Below are 5260 nucleotides of genomic sequence, written 5' to 3' on the forward strand. Positions count from 1 at the left end.
TGGATGGATGGCTTCAGCAAGATTTAACTTATGGGGACGCAAAATTTAAGAAGGTGAGAGACTGCTTTACACTCTTAAGTGGAAGCACTGCGATGGGAAATTAAAAGTATGCTTCACCATTCGCCATATCTTTGTTTTGGGACGGATTGCAAGGATCTGATCGCAATGATAAAAGAGTTTCAAGCATGACCAAGTTTTGCAACTGAATTGGAGGCGATAAAGACGTTGCAAATTTGTTTTTCGGACTTCAGTATCTCTCGTATCCCTAGTACGCAAAATAGAATTTCAGATTCTTTAGTTAAAACTGTAAGATCTTTTTATAAAATAGCCGTATGTTGTAAAAAAAACTAAAAATGTTCAACTGTTTGATCACGTGAAATAAAACCAGCCTGAAAGACCCAAATCAATATAATATTAATAAGACTTTTCGATGAAGAGTCTTAGAGCATCTTTAACGCAGTCTCTTAGCGGCGTTTTTAATGTAATTATGATTAAAAAAAAAAAGAAAATTAGCTATTTTCAGAAGAGACGTTTCTTAATCAAGTCTCAGAAGAGACGTCTCTTATCCTTCAATCTCCTCTCCTCTCTCGCCAATCCTTCGATCTCCTCTCCTTTCTCTCCAATCCACAGTCTCATCGGCATCTTCAAACAACCGGCGATGCCTCTCAATTCCCGTTGATACGAGTCCATAGCCTTAGGTTTCTTCAATTCCCGTTCTCCGAGTGTTGTCGTAATCGGAGATCAGATCGACTTCCTGGTTGAAGGACGGCACTGTCTTATGCTGAGAAGGTTAGCTTGCTGCAACTTAAATTGTGTGCTAAAATCTTTGTGTGATATCTGATGAGTTTCACTATGCAATCAGAGTATCAGAGTAGATGAGAGGCACATACCCGCCTACATAGTGAAGGTACATTTGTTTAAAGAAGATTTTTTTTTTTAATTATTTTGTAAAAACGTTTTGTGTGTGTATATCCACTATCTTATTCTATGTTACAGGAAAACTTCCTTTGACTAGCAAAACGACCAGAAGCTGCAGCGATTGCCTTCAGGGCTGCCCAGAATTTGAGGTATGATCTTCGTTCATATCAAGGTCTGGTTAACAGGTGACAAAAAACTGATATTCACTTCCATTGTTGTATTGTTTTGGTGGTATTAATCTTTAACAAGCTTGAAATATTGAGGTCATTTCAGGCTTAGTACATTCTTATTTGGCATTTGGCAAAACCAAAGAAGCGTTGTATACCTTGGAGCAGCCATAGCTCTAGCTGACCTACATCTAATGGAAGGGAGGAATGGAGATGCTGTATCACTACTTGAACGATATCTAAAAGACTGGGCTGATGAATCTCTCCATGCCAAGCTAGCTCAAGTGTTTGCTGCAACGAATATGCTACAAGATTCTTTATCGCACTATCAAGCTGCATTAAGGTATATAATATATATAAGATTCTAAACCATTTTAGTGCGTAATTCTCTTTGTTAACATTGTAAAAATGCAGGATAAATCCACAGAATGAGGCAGCCACAGCTGATGGACCGAAACACATAGAAACCACCCTATCACTTTTCTGATTGTTTTAAAATAGCACATGATGGTTTCGTTATCGTTCTACTCACCGTTCTTGTTAAGGCTGCTACCTTCCCACTGACCAAAAAGCAGGTTATTTTCACTTTTGTTTTACTAACGGCAAGATTCAATTACTGTTGGTTTTATTGTTGAAATTGTGGTTTGTTTCTTTACAGGTCGAATCTGCAATGGCTGTGAAGTCTTTGCAGCCTCAAATTAAGGCTAATCAGGAACGGTATGTTGGTGTCAGGTTAACCCATTTTTCCTGATGTCATACTAAGTTTATAGTTTGTATCAATCAAGTTGTTAGGTTTGAGTAAATAGGTCTGAAGCTGCTTGTTTCATCATTATGGACAGATAAGTGTTGAGAATGTTTAATTTTTTTTTAAGAAACCTTAATTAAGAAACTTGCATTGGACATATAAATGTTGTCGTCTCTTAGCGGAGTCTCTTAGCTCACAATTACTATTAAAAAAAAATTAAGAGACCCTAAATGGATCTCTAGGTTAATGATGCTCTTACAGCACATGATTAAAAAAGCTTAGGATTTAACTGGGTTAACCATGATTGCTCTTATACGTGTCTTGGACTAATTATGAAATAGCATTTCATTCTGATATATAAGTTATATAATATAACACTGTAAAGCTCTAAACATTTAAATAGTAAATAAAAACATTTACACAAGGTACACTATTAAGTATCAATTATATTTTTATTAGGAATTAGGTGACATGACCATATGAAAAAAAAAAGAAACTAAGGATCTAACTATAACATAAATTGGCTATGATATTATATTTTATATAACAACAATTGACAAAATACCCCTACATGCACGTGTACAAACAGTAAAAGTTGTGTCTTCTCATTCCCCTGTAAACTGAGAAGTCGTTTTTAATTTTGAACTCTCTCCCCACATGCGAAAAAGAAGTTAGATTTTGAGAGAGAAATTGCGAGTCTGATATGGAGAATATAAAAGGTGTAACTCTCACCCTCCCGGCGGTAGCCGTCTGTTTATTGTGTGATATACAAAGTTAGGGTTACGGCAGCAGTTTGAAAGTGACGGTGGCACGGGCGATCGAAGAGCGAACGGCAGTGCGGGCGATCGAAAAGAAAACAGCGGCAATCAAGGTTAGTCCGGTTTCGATTTTTAGTTGTAGTGTACTTAACATCACTGTCTAAGCAGCCCGATCTATCTATGTTTTATCTGAATCGAAACCGCCGTTTATTTTCAGATATGGTTGGAAGGGGATAATGGCGAAACAACGAGGCATGTACTTTCCGCGAAAAGTTAAGCGTGTACCTTCAGACATGAGGTATATAGTTTATTACTGAAAATCGGAACTGTTCATGTACTTGTCTTTTTATTGCTTCGTTTGTTGTTCTAAATACGTTTCTGGGGTTGGTTGTGAGGGAGACGCTGAATAATGTTGTAAATAGATGGCTATACTGTATGAGAACACTAAACATTATAGTCAGACGGGTGTGCTTGAACTAGTTCACATGTATTATTTGCATGTGCACTATAAACATTTAGACTTACCTGCATGTGTTGCTTTGTGTGTGTGGCTTCCGTATAATGTATGAAAATGGTTCTACCATGCATACTGATGTAAAGAGATGTCATACTAGATGAGAAAAAATACATAGTATAATCACCATGGTGTGCTTCCACTATTTACATGTTTCTTTTGTATTCGCACTTTGTACATTTAGATGTGCATTCTTGTGCTTATGTGTTGATTTGTGTGGGTGACTTCAGTATAACGTCTGAAAACTGGTTGGATTATAGTCTACAAGCTAGGTGTGTGTTAGCATTGTTTACTATACTATATGATGTATGTGCATAGTATATAAATATATATTGAATTGAAAATTTCATATATATGCATAGTATAGAAATATATATTGAATCGAACATGTCATGAGATATATGACCATATTATATGCCATATAGAATAGTTGAAATAGTCATCATATATGTTTGAATTTTTAATGTACAATGATTCAGTTTCAAAGGTTTATCGTGTTTTGCAATGCTTATTTTCATATAACTCAATGCCACACAGTGCATGAATCAGTGTGCGCTGACAGAAGAGGCACTTGAAACTACAGCTAGGATATATGCAATTGAAGCCTTCTCCATATTTAACCCAGACCGACTCTTGTAATAACCCATTGCTGCTTTCCCCTTTGTTTAACTTTCTTCCGTTGAGACTTGGAACTTATCCTTTTCCCTAAGCTCCCATTTTGGACTTCTATGCCCTGCGCAACTCTTTTATTATTTCGGATTGTATCTTATTTTCAGTTTAACGCACCATATTTATTTATCCTTCGCTATTACCAAAGCTTGATGGTTTTATATGTTAGTACGACTTAACTTAAATACTGAGACTATTACATTACTAATGTAGTATATTATCGGCCAGTTTGTTTGGATAAAAACACTCAAATCTGATGTTACCATATATATTAAATATATTATAGTCACATGCCAGCCGTTTTCCATACAAAGTCATGCGTACATATATGTTCCCTTCCTCGGGGATACCAACACTTTCTTTCGAATTACTCATGCCTCTTATTTTGGCATTTTGTGCACAAGCTCTACGAAATGATGCACCTTGGTTGGTTATCTATATGACCATATTATATGCCATATAGTATAGTCATTGACTTCGGGTTGGCATAAAACGAAAAAAAAATGTTTTCCCATAACAGTACAGTCTGATTATTTGGACCTCATAAATTTACAATTTTTATCTCATGTTCTGTTAGCCATGTACATTAATACAGTTAGTTGCTTACAATGCTATATGATATATATGCATAGTATATAATATATATTGAATTGAACATGTCATATATATGCATAGTATAGAAATATATATTGAATTGGACATGTCATGATATATATGACCATATTATATGCCATATATAATTGTTGAAATAGTCATCAAATTGGTTTGAATGTTTAACGTACAATGATTCAATTTAGCAGGTTTATCGTGTGTTGCAATGCTTATTTTCATGTAACTCAATGCCACAGAGTGCATGAATCAGTTTGTGCTGAAGGAAGAGGCACTTGAAACTGCAGCTAGTACATATGCAATTGAAGCCTTCTCCACATTTAACCCAGACCGACTCTTGTAATAACCCATTGCTGCTTTCTCCTCTCTTTAACTTTCTTCCGTTGAGACTTGGAACTTATCGCATTCCCTATCCTTTTCCCTAAGCTCCCACTTTGGACTTTTGTGGCATGCACATCTCTTGTATTATTTCGGATTGTATCTTATTTTCAGTTTAAGGCATCATATTTATTTATCCTTCGCTATAACCAAAGCTTGATGGCTTTATATATTAGTACGACTTAACTTAAATACTGAGACTATTACATTACTAATGTAGTATAGTATCGGTCAGCTTGTTAGGACAAAAACACTCAAATCTGATGTTACCATATATATTGAATATATTATAGTCACATGCCAGCCGTTTTCCATACAAGATCATGCATACATATATGTTACCTTCTTCAGGGATACCAACACTTTCTTCCTAATTACTCATGCCTATTATTTTGTCATTTTGCGCACAACCTCTGCGAAAAGATGCACATTGGTTGATTAACTATATGACCATATTACAGTCTGATTGTTTGAATTCCATAAATTCACAATTTTTATCATG

The 5260-nt window shown here is 35.5% G+C and overlaps 1 long non-coding RNA gene across 6 annotated transcripts; it reads left to right on the forward strand.

The window, feature by feature from the left end:
• The first annotated feature begins 463 nt into the window (after nucleotides 1-463).
• Nucleotides 464-4848, forward strand: LOC106296418. Of its 6 annotated transcripts, none has more exons than XR_001261208.1 (8): nucleotides 464-789; nucleotides 863-907; nucleotides 997-1067; nucleotides 1192-1428; nucleotides 1500-1660; nucleotides 1744-2701; nucleotides 2806-2886; nucleotides 4572-4848. It is a non-coding gene; the product is annotated as an uncharacterized LOC106296418 (long non-coding RNA). The 6 variants fall into 6 exon arrangements; XR_001261207.1 differs by lacking the exon at nucleotides 4572-4848 and adding an exon at nucleotides 3640-3979; XR_001261210.1 differs by lacking the exon at nucleotides 4572-4848 and having other exon boundaries at nucleotides 997-1103; nucleotides 2806-3118.
• Nucleotides 4849-5260: the final 412 nt, after the last annotated feature.

This window comes from Brassica oleracea, chromosome C6 (assembly GCF_000695525.1).
Source record: "Brassica oleracea var. oleracea cultivar TO1000 chromosome C6, BOL, whole genome shotgun sequence".
NCBI lineage: Eukaryota > Viridiplantae > Streptophyta > Magnoliopsida > Brassicales > Brassicaceae > Brassica > Brassica oleracea.